Raw genomic sequence first — 18,197 nt, 5'->3', positions numbered from 1 at the left:
CACCCAGGTGGTTCTGAGCTTCTGCTGGCTCCTCACAGTCCCCTTGTTCCTCCAGCCCATTTGATAGCAGGGTTATAACCTGAGGACGTGGCAGTAATTCCTGCTATAATCTTTTCTTTCCTAACGTCACTTAGCAGATGGAGTCATTTAGAGGTGCTCATGTTTATATGAGCGCTTGCCCTGAAAGGGACGGAGCCGGGGATGCTGGCAAGATGTTTGGGATCGTTAGCCTAGAAAATGCTTAGCAGGGGAAGCAGTTGGCAGGCAGATTTCACGGACATGGCACCGGCATCTTCTGCCAGCAAAATTACAAGGCTGAAATCCTGGAGCTGGATGGGGCCAAACTGTTCACAGCAAACAATTTAATTGATGAATGAAGTGGATTGCCCAGGAGATGGTTTTCAGTCATCTGCTCATTGCACGAAGCCACTTGGAGGAAGAGCCATGCCATCGGGTGTCACCAGCTGCCCATGTAGGCATGGGCCGGCTGGGGGTCCCCAACCCCACACTCTCCTGGACCTCTGCCCCCCAAGTGAACAGCCCAGTGCCATGAGCACAGCCACCTCCAAGCTTGTCTGCTTCATCTCACCAAATGCATTATGCTTGCCTACAGATCCTGCTGCTATCAGGTCACTGCAGCTAGAGCCACGACGCTACCATGCTGAAGGTGTCAGTGCTGGTTTGAATGGGCCCCTACACAACATGAAAAAGAACAACGCCAAACTAAACAGCAACACTTCCTTGCCAGCCTCTGCAAGAAGTGAGGTGGCAGCCTCAGAGGATTCTCCTCTCCAGCCCTCTGACCCCCTGCACAATACCACATTGCTACCAGCATAGGCTTCTTTCATTTGGTCTAATAGAGTAAACTACCTCTCCATCTCCTCAAAAGTGAATAGCCATGAAAATGTACATTGAGATGAAAGTTTACAACCCTTGAAAATATCCTCTTGCTTGTGAAAGGGCTTCTGAGAAAGGAACACAAGGGACAATGATTGCCAAGGAAGGGGGAGATACTGCTCATGCTGCTGGGCAGCATTTGACTCGTCCCATGCAGAGGTTGGGCAGAAGAAGGAGGAAGGAGACAAAGGGTTGAGACCTGCAGCTGCAGTCACTGCCCTGTAGGAACAGCGTCTCAGTGTCCACAGAGACCAATCCCAAATTATTCAGTGTGTTCTCAAACACTTATTCTGCTGCTTTCTGGCCTGCACAGTGTTTCTCTGCAAGTCCCATTTTACATCTTTGGTAATTCGGTGCAGGTATAACACTCAATTGTGAAGACCCAGCAGGAGCCTTTGATGCAGGCATCTTCAAGACGTAGGGCTTATGAGTTCAAATAACACAACTGTCTTTTATCTTTTGTGTCCCAAGCTGTTCTGGCACTCATATTTGTCATTTGTTGCCTGGCTCTGGGTCTGGTTCCAGCAGGACACTCACCGCTGTCCATCTGCCTGCATTGCTGGCATTTCTGTGTCCACCCAAGGGACCTGAGTGCCTATGCTCTGCTTATCTTTGCATTCTCATTGGCCAAAAGTCACTTTGAAAGCAAGCCTTGGCAGCTGTAGACTTGTAGGTGCGTTCAAACAATGAGCCCCAACCCAAGCTGCTCCCAGCAACGACTGCACCCTCTGCATCCCAAACGGCCTTCAGCAGTGCCCAAACACCCAGCACTACCATTCCGCTCATGGACCCGCACGCCTTTCACCAGCACTGCATTTTCTTCAAAAGAGGATAAACGAGGTAAAAGAAGAAAAGGTGAAAACATGATAATAGCTGTGGGAAAAGGCCACTGCTATAGATTTGACAATGCTGGAAATGGAGGCTCTGAGAAAAGTTCTTCTGCTGAAATTATTCTTTTCAATCTCAACAGCACACCGAAGAAAAGTTTAAGCACACTTTTTAACACCTTTTGTACTCAAATTCCAAATTCACTTGTCTACCCAAGCAATAACAGGAATAATCTTTTTTTATCCAGCTGCACATTCTGCTGTCAAAATTTGTTTCCATTAAACTGTTCCCTTTTGTCCTCTTAAAAAGCATATTTTAAATAATAACAGTGCAAAAAAAAAAATAAAATTATACACTATCCAAAAACTCAACCCTGTCGACTGTGCACTTTTATACAAAAGTTATCTCCTTCTCTCGATGAACTGATGAAAACCCTTTTCATAATGCTGAGGTGGAGATGAGAAAGAGGAAGAATACTTCTCAGTGTGCCCAGCACAGCCAGTCATTTCAACAGGAAGCACATGGCAAACTCTGGGCTTAGAAAACTAAATTACAGCACCAGTGTGAACCCGACGTTCTTTTTTTTCTGCTTTGTAAAACACCATTTTGTAGAAGTTGGAATGGAGGTACACATTGAGCTTCTCATTCAGGGGGAAAAAAATGCATTTTTTTCTATACCACTTAAATCTTAACAGGAGAATGTGAATTCAAGCTAATATATATATAAAACAATAATAAACTTGCACTGCTTGCACACCCTCAGCAGTGTAGCAGCTGCAGCTCACTGGTAATTTCTCCAGGAAGGTCCATGCTCAGCACCCAGTTCACCATCACTCTTCCCCATGCCCAGCTGTCTCACATCAGCCTACTTCTCTCACTCTGGACATGCAAGTATGAAGGCTGCTCCCTACCTTTGTGCCTCTGCGTTGCTGCTGGCTCCTGCTGAAGTCATGAAGGTCTGCTAGTTGGTGTCTGTGGGGGCTGCGAGGGATGCTGGGCACAGCATTGGGGGTCCTGCAGGATGGTCAGCACTGGTGTTGGAACTGCAAGGGCAGAAATGAAAACGTGAGGGGGAAATTTCATTGGAGGTATAAAGTGTTGAGTAACACGAAGCTGTCCCAGGGACAGCATGGCTGCTCCAGTTGCTGCAGTGCAGGGAGCAGATGGGTATGGGAAGAGGATCATGGAAAGGTCCCAGCACTGAGAGCAGCTGCTCAACATCATAATGCAAAGGGAATCCATCTGCTAGCAGAGGATGGGCTGTAAGAAATGTTGGAAGGTCTGAAGTTAGAGAAATGGGACGAATGCTAAATGGGGACCGACTGGGATGCAGGAAGACAGATAGCTCTGGGCATGCACGGGGCATGGCATACCAGCAGGGATATCAGCACGGAACTCCTCGAGGAGTGCAGAGCCACCGCCAGCACCAGCCACGCTGCATGGGCAGATTTCAATAAGCTTAATCATCTTTTCACATGGGAATCAGATGTGCTTTTAATTCTTAACTGCCATTTTATTGTCCTCACTGCTCACTTCTCACCCCTTTGTTGTTCTTAGATCTGGGTGCCTGGCTGGCCAGGGCTCCCTGTCCTCACCACTGCTGTCAGCCTCCTGCTTGCTCTGATGTAGACCACCAGCAAAGCAAGAAGTGACACTGACCACAACAGGACTCATCTGCACAACACTCAGTGCCTTGTTTCATTATCATCAACACGATAACAATAATAGCAACATTAGCAACAAGCACTTTATTATCCCTCCTGCTATCCTTGTTCAGACGTGACCTGAGAAGTATTTCAGAAAGACAACCCAAACTCAGTGCGAGATCCAGGCGGGCAGGGCAGTTAATTAGACATCAGAGTGATGGGCCGAGCTGGGATGAGCCAAGAGTGGCAGCAGAGCTGGACAACCCCTGCCACGCTCAGGGAGATGGATGGATCTGGGACACGTCTCAGCCCTGTCCCCCAGCAGAGGCAGAGCCCTGCTACCTGCACACGTCTTTACACCCAGCCTTGCTCCCTGCTTGGTTGCTGTTTCATTGACTCATGCAGGTGAGAACGTTTTCTGGAGAAAGCTGCCTCCCAAGCTGCGCTACTGACTGCCATCTGATCTGGTGACATTTTATTACCTCCAAATAATGCCAAGAAAATAAAGAGCCCTGCTGAAAAAATGACCGTGTCTTAAGTGTGGTTTTTAAGCAGCACGTGTGAACTCACAGCAGATAGGAGACTTTTTTGCTATGGGTTTCTTCTCTTTCCAAACTAGGCATTAGCCAGAGAGGCAGGTGGAGGACAGCGAACAGAGAGAGAATGGCAGCTGGAGGGCGTTGCAAAACTCCAAGAATAAATACTGCAGAAGAAAAGCAAGCCTGTGACAGATACCAGGCAATCTGTAAGTCATCTGGAGAATGGAAAACATAATGGACTAATCAATCAGGTAGACAAAGGGTGAGAAGTGTCACAGGGAGGCAATAGGTAGCTGGAGGTCAGTTATGAAATATAATCTCTAAATTGGAGAGAGAAGGACAGCAGAACAAGAGCAATGACAGGTAATTGAATGCAGGTAGGTGAACGTTGGGCTGGTGATTTCCAGGAGAGTGAATGTCGGATGAGAATATTACAGTAAGAACAAATAACCCAGTATTTTTGAGATGGGAACGTATTCTGTAAAGTGAAAGCCGAGCTGGTGAGGCTTTAGAGTGCAGCTTCATTTCAGAAAATGCTGTTGAAAGACAGACAGTGGTGTTCCCTGTTGCTTCTTCCTTTGGGTTTCCAGACAAAGTTTGGCTGGCCAAAAGGAAAACAGGGATGCTTTTCCTATGCATAAATCCTGCAAATACCACCTGGGATCTGGAAGCCAAGCCAGATCCCTCCTGTCTTGTGCTTTCTCATCAGTGATTCTGGCATGAGTAATCTCTAATCTAGTTAGCAGGGAAGTTGCACACTGCTATGCATGAGAAGATGGGGATTCTGCAGGTGAATTTAATTATTTCTTCTACAAAGAAAGTGGGAGTCAATAAAGCACAGCTCACTCTCCATTAGCTCTCTGGGCTGCATAGTGACAAGAGCATCAGGCAGCATCGTTTACTCTCTTGCAAAGCTAAGCAGGTAGATTCCCATTACAGCCAAGCAAAAACTTGACTTAGCATGAAGTCATTCCTACCAACACTTATCTGACCTTAACTTTACACTACAAAGGCATCACACAGCCCTTCTAACAACAGCCAGACCCAGGCAATTAGAGCTGAATGAACAATTCATAATTAATAATCTCTTTGGCAAACTTCACCTCATTTTGTGCTCATGAAATGTTCACACACACATTGCAAAGTTCTCACCGTTATTTGTTAATGGAAATAATTCGCCGTTTTTCCCCTGAGCAAACAGCAGTGTAACAGCTCATTGAAAACAATCTATATTCAAAATGTAGGCTGTGCTTGTGGGCTGTGCAGGCCACGTGGTACTGTTTCACCTCCCAGTTGGATGAAGGACCCAAGAGGCTCCAAGAACTGCAAACGAGGACTGTTGTCTCCGTCATACGACCCTGGGGCTATCTGGTTCTACAACTGATGGAGTGGGCCAGGTAACTCCTAAGGCCACTGGAGCAATGGACACCAGGGATGAGAAGTAATGGCTTTAAGTTGTGTCAGGTTGGATATTAGGAAAAATTACTTCTCAGAAAGAGTGGTGCAGTACTGGCACTGCTGCCCAGGGAGTGGTGGGGTCACCATCATGGAGGTGTTCCAGAGCTGTGGAGTTGTGGTACTGAGGGATGTGTGGCTTGGTGGTTATGGTGGGAAAGGGCTGGGGTTGGAATTGGTGATCTTAGTGCTCTCTTCCAACCTTAATGGTTCCATGACACGTTGGAGAATGTGGAGAACTTACTTAAGCTGAAAAACCTGGAGGACTCCCTTAAACTGTGCACTTAATTCTCTGTGCCTACCCTGGCTGGGCCAGGTGCTGCAGAGAGAAGGTCAGTGGTTGGCAGCTGAGGACGGGACAACCCAACCCGGCTGTCAGCAAAGCTGAAAACAACATGTGCTCCCATGGTCTGAGACATGCAGGGAGATAAGAGAGCAGAGGGCAATAAATCAGGCTTTGAAAGCAGAGCATATTAGGAGATCAATGGGACAGATATTAGACTGAAGAAGCAAGCTCCGAAGAGATCAGAGCAATTCTGTTCTTCCTCCTTCCCCCTGTTGCTAAGGAATTTTTTTTTTCATTTAACATCCTCATTGTTTTTAAATGAGCAGCAAAGCCAGTGGGTTCCACGTGGCATTAGCAATGTGTTTGTGAAAGGGAAAGCGACTGGCTCCTAGCAGGATTTGATAAAAGCCTCTCCAAGCTCCAAGTGATTTACAGCTCTGGAAAACAAACACAGACTGATACAAATGCAGAGAGAGGCACCAATGGCACTGACATCCAGGTACACTCAATTACCAATTCATCAGCCCAAGTGAACTTGAAGAGCTTTTCAAACTCTACACAGCTCTAAATTAAAGGAAATCTTTAGACAGATAGCATCCTAAGACAGGGGGAGAGGAGGTCTAATTTGCTGAACTTCAGCTTGAGAGATTTGTCCTGCCATGGGTAAAGGTCCACGGGCCGGGGGCAGCGGGCAGCTCCCACTCCTCACACTGCACCCACCTGCACCAGGTGGGTGCAGTGTGTGCATATTTATGGCGATGCTGTGATTTTTTGGATCATTGACTGGAACAAAAAAAGAAAAGGAGGAAAGAAAAATCACTATATATACAGTGACCCCACATTAGAATTGCCCAGGTCCTCTGTGGCAAAGATATATACATACATCTATATCCAGTCAACCAATTGGTTAATTCAATCTGAAACTAACTCATGGGGAATGCCGTTTTCCCTCCATCCTCAGCCTAGAAACCCATTTTTTCACAAGAAGAGTTGATTTATCGCTTCCCAGCTCCACGCTCCAGCAGCCCTGACACTAACAGGGCGTTTGATAACTCCCCACACTGCACTGAGCCCCCCAGCAGTGGGCTTCGTGCTACTGCCATAAAACCTGGGAGGCAGCTGAGGGTAGCGACAGCATGGAAGGAACGTGAGGAGCCGGCCGCTGTGAGACTGCAGGAAGCTCTTTGTTAATTGCTCATGCGGAAACTGTTTTTGTTTCGGTATTTAATTGATATCTTGGGGAAATGATAACTTTGGCAAAGACAGCTCGTCCTCCCCAGAGGCTGGCTGTGCGTGCCCAGGTGAGGTGCTCCGTGCACTGGTGGCCATTCGCTGGCCCCAGTGAGGTGGTGCTGCCCCATTCCCCCTCCCCATGTCTCTGTGCCTTCCCCATAGGGGCAAGCTCCGCAGAGAGCTGCATTTCACACAGAGCCCAAAGCCCCGTGGAAAGACTCTGCCTTCCTCCAGGATCACCTCTTGTCCTTAACACCCCTCTGCTCTGCTCCCGGAGGGCAGGGATAACCCATATCCCTGCAGGAGCCGCCAGCATCACCACTCCTCCTGCAAGATGGAGCATCCCAGTTTCCCACTGGATATCAGCCTTCTTCTCTCCTCTTTCCTTAGGACTCCTCCAAAGACAGCAGCCATCTCTCACACACAGCTGCCTCCAAACCATTTAACAGCACAGCAGGTATTTTAATCATTCACACCAAGCGCGTCTTGCTTGTTAACAACTCTGAAGCTGTCCTAGCCAGCACAGGGGTGGAGATGAGCCCTGCCAGGCAGCTTCCCATACCCCAGAGCAAAGTTTGGGTCTGCAAACCAGCTGTGATTGCATCCTGTCACTGAGGCAGGGGTGGCACATGGGTGAGGAGCACCCCAGCAGATCTGCCTGACCCCACGCACACCCAGGCACCAACCCAGTCCTTTGCATGACCAGTGTTACAGCATCCCTCACGCTGTGGACCCCGAGTATCTGCTGAATGTTTTGCGAGTGCTGCGAGCTGCTCTGCCCCATGCTGATAGATTAGCTCTTGTCATATTTTAAGAGCACTGGAATTACTAAACTGCAAGGAAATGGATTGGTATTTATACAGCACAGCTGGGCAGCTCCAGATGAAGACAATAGCAGGGATGGCATGCTTTCTTGATGCCTTTTGTTGCGCCTAGGGTTGTATGCAAAGAGCTGCTGTGGAAACCAAGCCCTCAGCGACATGCTGCAGCATCTCTACCTGCTTCTTCCTTCCTGATACCATCAAAAATATTTGCTGCGACAGCATCTACTCCCAGGCACTCCTGACCCATAAACTGTAAGGCACCAACCCCTCCCTAGGCCCTGGTGCCAGGGCTCAAGGCAGAACATGCTCATCTTTTGCAAGAGGATATAACTAGAGGAAGAAGGATGATGTCCTTCTGACCTGGCTGGAAGGGGACAGCAGGTGTTAAATGGAGGAGGGCTTTGCATCTGGCTGTGCTCAGCCTAGAGCTGGGCATCCCCCTGCTGAAGGGCTGTGGGCTCCTTCAGTTTGACCCAAAGTATCCGTTAGATGTGAGCTTTCATCTTCAGACCTCGGGATTTCTATCTGAGGTTGCTCCTTTCTCTTGGAGGTTGCTCTCATTCATTTCTCTTACTTCTGACAATTATTAAAAGGCTTTTCTTCCTTGCCTTCCTTGCCTTCAATCACCATTGCCTTGACGTAAATTTGGAAGACTTCCAAGAGTATTCAGGACCTGCCTTCCTCGCACCTCTAGGTGAGCAAGAGCCTCACCATGAGTAACACCGAGCTTCAGGGTCGCACTCCAGTGGGAACATCCCATGGGCAAAGCCTGCTGGTGGGACAAAGCCCCACTAAAGCACATCTCCTTGTTGCAGAGCTGTGGTCTTCGATCCTCCTGGACTTCCAAGGCCAGCCCCTCTCTTTGTAACCTCGTGCTTTTTAATGCTAATTTCCACCACACGCCCAATTCGAAGCTCTGATAATGAACAACTGCTTTCTTCCTTTCCTTCTGATTTCGTATACATGAGTCAGGGTTTCCTGGCACTAAACGTAAATGCTAAACGGAAATCGCTGCACAGTGACATGTCTGTGTAGCTTCACTGTCCATTTATTTGCCTTTTCAAAGAGCTGCTGTGTTAAGCAAACATCTCTGCCTGGATCCTATCTGGAGGAGTTTGTCTGGTACGGCATGGTGCCTGCTGGGGTGGGGGAAGCGACTCTGTGTGATGGTGTCTCATAGCTCTGTTTTTGCTTCGGGGTATTTCTTGTACAATAGTTCAAGCTCAGTGAATACCTCAACCTTTTCTTGAATATTTGCTTGAATCTTGGCAGGCCGTGCTGGGAGCTGACACAGCGAGGTCTGAAGCAGGGAACTCCCAGAGTGAAGCATATCCATCGCTTCAGCTCCCACCAGCAGCAGTGGGTGGATGTCTTGGCAGGAGAGGCCAAGAGACACCTGTAGCATCACTGGGCAAATTATTATGACTATCGTTATTATTATTTTTGGCAACTCGAAAATTCACGTGCACTTGCAAGAAAATTAATAAATTCAATTTCAGGATTCATCTGAACTTACTGCCTGCCCCCCAAAAAGGAGAAATAAGGAATCTTGGAACTGGACTTCTCTTGTGTTACTGATTATGGTGAAAATCTGTCAGTATTTCCCTTGAAGGCTACGCTTTCATATTCAACTGAATTTTTAAGACAGGCAAGGGTGAGTAATAATGTAAAAGCAAAAATCAGAACTATGACACCTTCAAATATATTTCAAGGTAAACTGAGATGTTCTTTTCTGCAGAGCTGCCATAAGCAAGGAGCGTTCTCCTCCAGGGCTCCCTGGATGGACTCCATGCTTTACGCTCTTGTTGCACTATTGCCTTTTCCCTTTCCTTCTGCAATCATCCCTTGACTTTCCCCGTCTAACTTTCCCCAAGTGCTGTAAAAAATGAGCTCAGAAAGAGGTAAAAATGAGGAAATATGACATTGGGAGTGAGGATGAGAGATGTCAGAGCATGAGAAATGAACTCACGAACATGACTGTTTCCAACTGACCAGCTGGAGAGTTGTGCTTACGCTCATGGAGGACATGTGGTGTGGCATGTATTCAATCAAAATAACCGACGGGGACCACATTTTGAATATTATCTACGTGAAACAGATTCCTTGTGAGGAAATTATACAGCAGTGTTTAATGATGGCAATGATTCAGCCAGTAATAGAAAGAAATAGTCCTGAAACCATCATCAACTTCTCATGGACAATTCCCAGACGGGGTTGAGGGTAAAAACCCTTTCATTAAAAAGCTATTCTGTTATGTAAAAACTGCCATATGTGTCTCACCGAGACGAAGAAAGTCTGATTGTCAAAAGTGACTTCATCTTGAAAGCAGCAGGGAAATCAGAAAGCTACTTCGCATTTGAACAGGGGTTTTGAAATCTGTCTTCAGGGACCTGAAAGCATAGCTAGATCTCACACAGCTGAAGGTGTCTTACAGCTGGATGTCTAGGTTAAGGTAATTGTCTAGACTTCTTTTATCATCAGTGAACAGAAACGCACAGCAACCCCCAGAGAGTGATTCATTCTTCCTGTCTTAAACATCTATTTTTGGATGGGATGAATTACATTCTGGAGGTGTTGAACTTTCTCTACCACTATGGAGGAGTCTAGATGATGAACTTAGCCTAGGCACTTAACCTTTATATCACTAGATTTAGGCAGTGAGAGCAACCCAAGCTGTGGCAGTGCAGTGTCACAACAGTGGTAGGTTAGGGGCACACGGCCCGTGCCTAAGGGGAGGAGACAGGAGATGGTTGAGTGGAAATCTTCTCTCCTTCCTCATCACAGGCACAGGCTGTGTCTCAATGATTGACTGAGACCTGGGACGCTCAGGTGCCTGATCATCTCATCTAATTCATTTATATCATGCAAAAGGTACAGATTACCCCACACCTTGAAAATGCTGCCTTGCAAGTTGCAAGACCAGTCCCTCAGCTGAGTGTACACTTTCGGACAGATTGATCCTCTCCTTTGCTAAATTTGGACTTTTCTGAGATTGGTAATCCCAAGCACGCAAAAATCAACAACCAAGTTCTGAAAAAACAGACCCATCTTCCCAGTTCCAAGCAGCCACGACTCAATTTTTGGATTTAGTTGCAACCTTGAGAGCTATCTTGTCTCCCTTCTCAGTTTTGCCATGGGCAAGTATCACTGATAATCAACTGCAATGACAGTACAGTGGGCAGTTATGTGAGGGAGCAGAGCATGGTAGAATCGGTGTGGTTGAAAGGCCTTTTAATGTTTCAAAATAATATGGAGACAAGGATGGTTGTAGCTGTTACCTGTCCAGCTCCCATTGCTAATCTAACTCTAAAAATAGTTCCATTGTACTCATGGGGCTATTCTGCTATCAGTCTTCCAGAAACAAATGAGACTATTATTGCCAAAACTGTTGTGAGGGCCAATTTCAGTCCCTTCAGTAAAGTGAAATCTATACCTGTCTCGGAGCCATTGTCCCCAAACCTCTCTGGAGCTCTACAAGACTGCAAGAACTCTACAGCAAACCCAGAAAAAACATTGCAACTTCAAAGACCAGCATGAGAAAATGAAATGGCAATAGGAGAATAAACGGAAGGAGGTGTTACCAGACTGCCACCCTGCAGCAGAAATGCTAAGCCACAGACTGAAGCAGTGATTGAGCACCTGGTAGGAAGGCAGAGCCAACCCAGGGGAGCTCAGGTGTACGCAATGCAGCTGACCAGAAGGGTGAAGCCAGGATCCACCCTTTCCCAGACCTCATTTAAGGGCTGGCAGTGGAGGCAAAGGTATTTCCCTGGAAATCCCTGCCTACCTGAGGTCTTCTTAAGGTGAGAAAAATTTTATTCCTTTGTTTATGGTTATTGTGTTTGGGTTTGTTCTTATTTGCTGTAGCCTAGGACTTTGCCACCCAGCTATTATTGCTGTGCTTTCCATCATGCTATAGCATTACATACCCATAAATAGCTTTCTAAAGGAAATGCTTGGTAGTGGCTCTGGGAAAGCAGCTAAATTACTAAGAGCATATCAGAGCCCTTCTCCAAAGCCAACAAACATGTAAGAGGAACGGGAATAAAATTCATGAGGATGAATACAGAGGTAAATGTTTTTTAACTATCTAGAGCAGTGGACTTTGATTAAGAAGAGAAACTTGTATTCTTTCCTGGGGTGTGCTAGTGCTAGAGAGATGCAGAATGCAGCTGATGACAGAAAGCTAACAACTGAAAGGCAAGTGGTTCCTTAGGGAAACACTGTGGAGATGTCAGTTCTCCATAGCAATTGGCTTTCACCTGCCAAAAGAAACAAGGCTTTTTCCTGACTCATCCAGAAAATCAAGATGGATCATACTTATTTAAGGGAGTGTTGATGGTGCTCATGGGAATGTGTTCAAGACTGAGCAAGGCTTGGTTCACTGAGCTATATCAAAAGTTAATGCAGACATGTGGGGCCATGCAGCTATCTCCCTGTTTGGATGCATGTACATATGCACATCACACACTTCTTAGAGCCTGGAGATATAATTAGGCTCCTGTAAATGGAACAGATTTACTTAAAGGACAGGCAGTCCAGGAGGGCTCCAGTCCAGCACTTGTGGCTTGGTTTCTCTTCGGCTTAGTTTCTCTTTCTCTGCCTGCTTCAGTCATTGAGTGACCTGGGACAAGTTTCTACAGCCGTGCCTCAGTTTTCCCATATTTAAAAACAGGCTGATGTTACAGCAAAGTGTTGGTGATCTCCTAAGGAAAGACAGCATGTGAGACATCTTTCTATTTTAAGCACTGGGAAGTGCTAGCCAAATGCTAATTCTTAAATACAGCTGGTGAATATGTAAGGAAAATTTATTTCAGCAGGAGACTCCATCATCTAATTGGAAAGTCAATAATCATCTTACATACCAGCATTTAAATATTTGATCAAAAACATTCAGATGATGGTATATTTTTGGTTCAGACTGTGCACTGGAAAGCAGGGAAAACACAGCATTAGAGTCAGTATTAAATACTGTGTTGATGGAGAACACAAATGTCAGTATGACCATCTCAGAGAAGATATTTTAGAATATATGAAATCAAATGACTCAGGATTACTCATGATGTTATCCTACAAGAAGCAGAAAAAGCTCTGATTTCGGGGAAGTGCTTGGAATCAATGTAAAGAAAATACGGCTACGAAAAGCTTCCTCCCTTGTTAAAGAAACACAAAGGCTTCAGCCTCCAAAAGTGAAAACTGCAAACCAAATGCAAGACAGAATACTAAAATGTCCAACAGGAATCTCAATGTATTGCCAAGGGGGAAGGAAAAAAAAAAAAAAAAAAAACCACAAAAAAAAGGCCAAAAGAGATGCCTGTGGAAGAGGCAGTAAGGTAAAAGAGTTCAGCTTGCATTCTTATGAGGGAGCTCATGGATGTGAACAGAAATATGGAAATAATTCAGAAGTATTTGAATCAGAATACGCAGCTTAGTCAGGAAACAGAAGACCAAAAAAAAAACCAAAAACAAAACTATGTTATCATGGTAGTGCTCAAAGAGCTAAAGGGTCTAATTTCACTCCTGGCAAAGCTGAGCACCAGTTGGCCTTCCAGGCAGTGGTGGTGAAGTGCAATGGTACTTCCCCACCAAAAACTGCACTCAAGTAAATCTAAAATTTCTCCTGGCATCAATGAGTGCTGACAAAGCCATGTTTTAAAGGAATTAGAAGTATTTGAATACATTGAACTCTTCATTTTGATGCTTCAGAAGAATTTTTCAGTCCTATTTGTAATCCAAAATGAAACCTTCAAATGTTAACATCTGAATGCCATTGGAATTAACCTGCAATAGTTTTTAAATTGAATATATATCATTCTATTTAAAATGCAAACAAATGTCAAAATCTTTCTATTTCCTGTAAGCTACAAATTCTTGTATCATACCACTTCTAAACTTTTATAGGCTTTGCAAGTATCCATTTGAGAATCTGTACCACAAGACAAGGAAAAAAGCAGACTTAAGTTGTGCAGTATGTTGTCATTATTCGTATAGGACACATAGGGTAACTTATAAGCAAATGTGTCTTCAGCTCATAGAATCCAACCAAAATATTACACATCAGAGCTGTTGTCTGATTTAAACCTCCCCCCCAATGCACAGCAAATGGCAGCCAGTAAAGAAAGAGGGATTCACAAATATTTCTGGGTACAGTAAAAGCATCTGACTGCAGAGTGGTCATTCCTCCTGAACATTGCCTTTTGTCTGGGCTTGGTTTTATATTTAGAAATGCTATAAATACCTTATATTTAGCCAAATAAAATAATGTTTGGTTAGATGATTCACTTGTTTAATCTCCCCCCCAAAAAAGACTGCAGATAAAGCTGTCTGTTTTTGCTGCATCTGTTCATCTGGCAGAAAAAAATAATTTCAAGGGGAATGTTGGAAAAACCAACCCTTTTTTCCCAGATGCTCTATTTCCATATCTCTGATGCCATCTTGCTTCAATTCTTTTCTTTAGGTTTCCATGAATTAACTAGTGTAGGGCAGATAAAAAGTATTCCAAAAAAGGCAATGATTGCACATAAGGATAACTTTGGAAGCTTGAAACAAAAACTGCAATCTTTTACTTATACTAAGAAAAACCCAACAGCAACCTTATGGGACAGGTTTAATTTGTGAAAAAGCATCCTATGAATGAAACTTTATCTAAGTTTCAGAATGAAACTGTAATCTAGAACAAAGTATGCAGTTTCCAACTAGGTAGCTGATGTAACATTTGCTTGAGCTCGTTTGTTCTTGATTTTATTTAATCTTTGGGTTCATTCTACAACTAATCAAGATCTCTTTGGTGCTTAGAGGGGGGGGGGGGAATCCTGATTGTAATTCTTCTTTTAGTCTTTTTTTAATAATAAAACTTACCAAATATGTCATACCATACTTAAATTAAAAGTACTGTCCAGAATAATAGATATCTGGGATGAAGGTGAAGGATAAATTGTTTTTTTTAAAAAAAAAAAAAAATCCAACTTGAGATTCTTTCCATCTCCTTAGCTTGTATCACAGCTAAGCATAAGGAATCTACCCTCAAGAAAAATCCCTCAGATAAGGTAACATGAGGCCTTACACTTCATCAAATGGAGTTAATTATGCCAGTGCAAAGTTTGATCAAGGTATAGAGCAAGGGAAAATGAACTGTTCAAAAAATAAATAAATTGGGCACGAGATTTTTATAGACTCCATTTCAAGGAACTTATAATAACGGGGAAAAAAATCAGAAAAATAATTGACATAAGTAACAGTGAGAGGCCTGTTAGCCTATACTCTTCGTCACAAAACTTTGCAACTACAAAATCACACTGTGTCAGCATGGTGAAGTAGGGAAGTTCTGCTTTCCCCATACGAAAACCACAGATAAAACTCTTCCAAGATCTGATTAAAAAGTCAGCCATCAAGAAAGAAGCAACCGTTCTTCAAACGTACAGCCGAAACAGATTGATAATACGACGTGATCAAGTAGCTGTGGCATGCAATTGGACGGCAAATCTGTATGTAACTTAATATAGCTTCTATTGTGCCTCTTCCAGATTATGGTTTTGATGTTACTGACTTGTGAGTAGTGCTGGAAGAACTGCAGTAGGGAAAGGAGCTTCCAACATGTAATTTGGTTTTGTCCTAAAATATAGACACATTGTCAGGAAATAGTAACTGTTACCAAAAATACCGCTGGAATGGAAAGTATTGTGTTCTCTCCACTGGAAATAATCTTAGAAGATGATACCAAAATAGCTAACACTAAAACACAAAGTCCCTGCAAGGAGAATGTGCCCTGATTCAGCAGGGCAGGTAAATATACAAGAGTTCTGCCCAGTTGAAACCACTTGTGTGCTTGGACTTAAACACGTGCTACTCACTGAATATCCTGAGTTGGATGGGACCCATGAGGACCACTGAGTCCAACCCCCAGTTCCACACAGGGCCACCAAATCCCAGCCCTGTGTCTGACAGCAGTGTTCTGCCAGTGTTGGAACAGAAACTAGAGGAGCAATTCCACCATGCAACCTGTGGGCTTGAGTAGACTTCGTGAAGGCCCCAGGCCTTGCCTCGTCCAGACATTGCGTTGTTCCAATGTCCTCCATGAGCAGATCATGGAAGGCAGACAGTTTGAGGTGTGCTCCCTCATGCCTCGAGGCACAAAAGGGGTATTGATAAGCTTCAGATCCAGGGAGATATTTACTTCAGAATCCAGGTTCTCATTTTCGCCTGTTTGATCTTTCTTTTTCTTCCTCTTTCCTCATTCTTGAGTATTTAGCTCCAACCTACAGCTCCTGAGTAGATGTGTTAAAAATAAAATAACAACCAGAGGTGGGATTTTCTAAAGCACTTGGTACTGTCTGACTGTTCTCTTTGAAGTCAGCAGGAGTTTTATTATCAACTTCAATGGGAGCAGTTAAGCCAATGCTATGCGTTGTGAACGTGCATATTCATGAAGCGAGCAGCATTTGCTAATGGTACATGGATTCAAAGGGCTGATAAGAATTTAGTGGGAAAGCTACTTAGGAAAAAAAAAATAAAATAAGCAGTTCCAAAAGTACCAGAAGCAGGAAATCCTGCTTGCCTTGAGCTTGACTGAAGTGGTTGTTGGAGAAGCTGTGTGTGCTGGTGGTAGTGATGCTCTCCCAAATGGATTCTCCAGCATCCAGTAAAGGCTCGGCACAACATGATGGCTTTTCCTCTGTAGAAGTAGGGCATCTCTCTTCTACCTCTGCCTGTCTGTTCAAACCTTCAGGGAACTTGCTATTTTTGCGATGGCTTTCCTCTGTCAGGTTTGGCTGGAGTTGGATGATGCACTTAAAAGCTGCTAGGGATAAATACACATGTGTTCATGCAGAGCATGTGCATACAAAATCTGTACTTCTGTAGGAAGGCACGTTAAGTAAGGCTGCTCAGAACCAAGCTTTAAGGGAGTGAAAGAGGTGGTTTTAGAGCAGATGATCAGAAAAAAAAGCATCAGATGCATAGACTGTGATCCTCTGAGAATCTCAGCTATGGAGAAGGTGCTAAGAGAAGGGCAATCCTTGAGAAAAGAGGCTGAAGACAAAAATATGGCTCTTGGGAGCACTTTTATAATAGTTGCCAAGATAAAAGTACATTCCAGATAAGAAACTGAGGTGTATAGATGCACCATGTTTGCTCAAAATACTCAAAACAACAACAACAAAAAAAACGCACAACATTTTAGAATTTGCTCTTTTAGGGATGGAAGTACAGCCCTTCTGGAAATCCAGGCCATTTGCAAACATCTTTGGCTATGCAAAGAAAACAAATGGAAACGGCAACAACGACTGGCTCCTTTGGCATCAGGGCTAATGCAGCCCAGGAGAAAGACAGGGAGAGTTGGATGTGGTTCCCGAACTCCTTTCATATGTGAATCCATCCTCCCAGAAACAAAGCCTGGCAATGAACCTTCCCTGCCAAGAGCAGCCTATTGCCAGCCCAGGTGCTCCCACGAGCTGTCACTGCCTTTGGCACAAGGGTTGTCCACAGAAGAGAATCAATTCTTTTACCACCCCACAATTTCCACACCACTGACAACCCAGAAAACAATTAAAAAGGGAATTCAAAGGATCTGTTGAAATTTCAACGAGGAAATCTGAGTGAGTGAGCATATGTAAATAGAAAGAATGAGTAGCACATAATTACATCAAATTGTTACTTAGCAGGGGAAGTAAATAACCCAAAATATGCGGAGCAAAAAATGGCGATGAATTAGAACTAATTACTTAAGGCTAATTAAAATAAGAATGGCTTGAATTGAAATATGTTAATAGCATTGAACCTGCCACCTATGAGGAAATTTAAATAAAAATGATAATGTTGCATCAACTTTCACCTGATGGGGGTGAGAAGTTGGGAACTGGAGCTCAGTCTGCTGTGGGGATATTGACAGCAACAACCTATTATTTATGATCTGTCCTAAAGCTGGAATTTTCTGGTAGGTGGAGGACTCCTGGTCAGGGAAGAGAGATTGTGTTGGACAATGGATGTGAAGAAAGTGAAGGTGGACAGGTGCCTTGTGCTGGGGAGGGCTTTGGCTGAAAGTAAGGCATAGAGGTAATGAGATGATGGGAAAGGAAAGAGAAACAGGGAAGAGACTAAGGGAGCAAAAGGGAGTGAAATAGATAGGGAGAGCCTAGAGCCATGACAAATCATCGCCAGCTTCAATTACATGAGCCTGCTGGGTTATGAAATCTGCGGAAGGTCACTGGATTCTTGTGTTTGTAATTAAGAGAAAAGCAGCTTGCTGGTTCCACCCCATGGTCCAACTGCTCGGGGCAAGAATCTGGGAGCTGATGGCACTGTCTGAGGCTGCAAGTACCTGCACTGGGAGCAGAGCACTGGAAGTTTGTTCCATAAGCTTACCACAGTGCCGCAAAACCATCTCTACGTCCACCACCTGGTCCTGCCCAGCTCCCCTGGTTTGCACTGGGGATGGAAATCTTTCATCCCCTTGCTGCCCTGGGGCTCCCCTGAAAACCATGAGCACCACAGA

The 18,197-nt window shown here is 44.6% G+C and overlaps 1 protein-coding gene across 12 annotated transcripts in view; it reads right to left on the bottom strand.

Moving 5' to 3' along the window:
* The window catches only part of ELFN1 (extracellular leucine rich repeat and fibronectin type III domain containing 1), an 86,022-nt gene that overhangs the window by 34,372 nt on the left and 33,453 nt on the right, over positions 1-18,197 (bottom strand). For 11 of the 12 annotated variants that reach the window (XR_014886846.1, XR_014886845.1, XR_014886847.1 and 8 more), the window contains one exon: positions 2,637-2,768. The exons of the other annotated variant lie outside the window; for it this stretch is intronic. The gene's annotated coding sequence lies outside the window, so the exon portion shown is untranslated. The remainder of the gene's footprint in view (positions 1-2,636; positions 2,769-18,197) is intronic. 12 annotated transcript variants of the gene reach the window in all.

This window comes from Meleagris gallopavo, chromosome 16 (assembly GCF_905368555.1).
Source record: "Meleagris gallopavo chromosome 16, MGAL_WU_HG_1.1, whole genome shotgun sequence".
Classification (NCBI taxonomy): domain Eukaryota; kingdom Metazoa; phylum Chordata; class Aves; order Galliformes; family Phasianidae; genus Meleagris; species Meleagris gallopavo.
The sequence above is the reverse complement of the archived record's forward strand: the minus strand, read 5'-3'. Positions and strand labels throughout refer to the sequence as shown.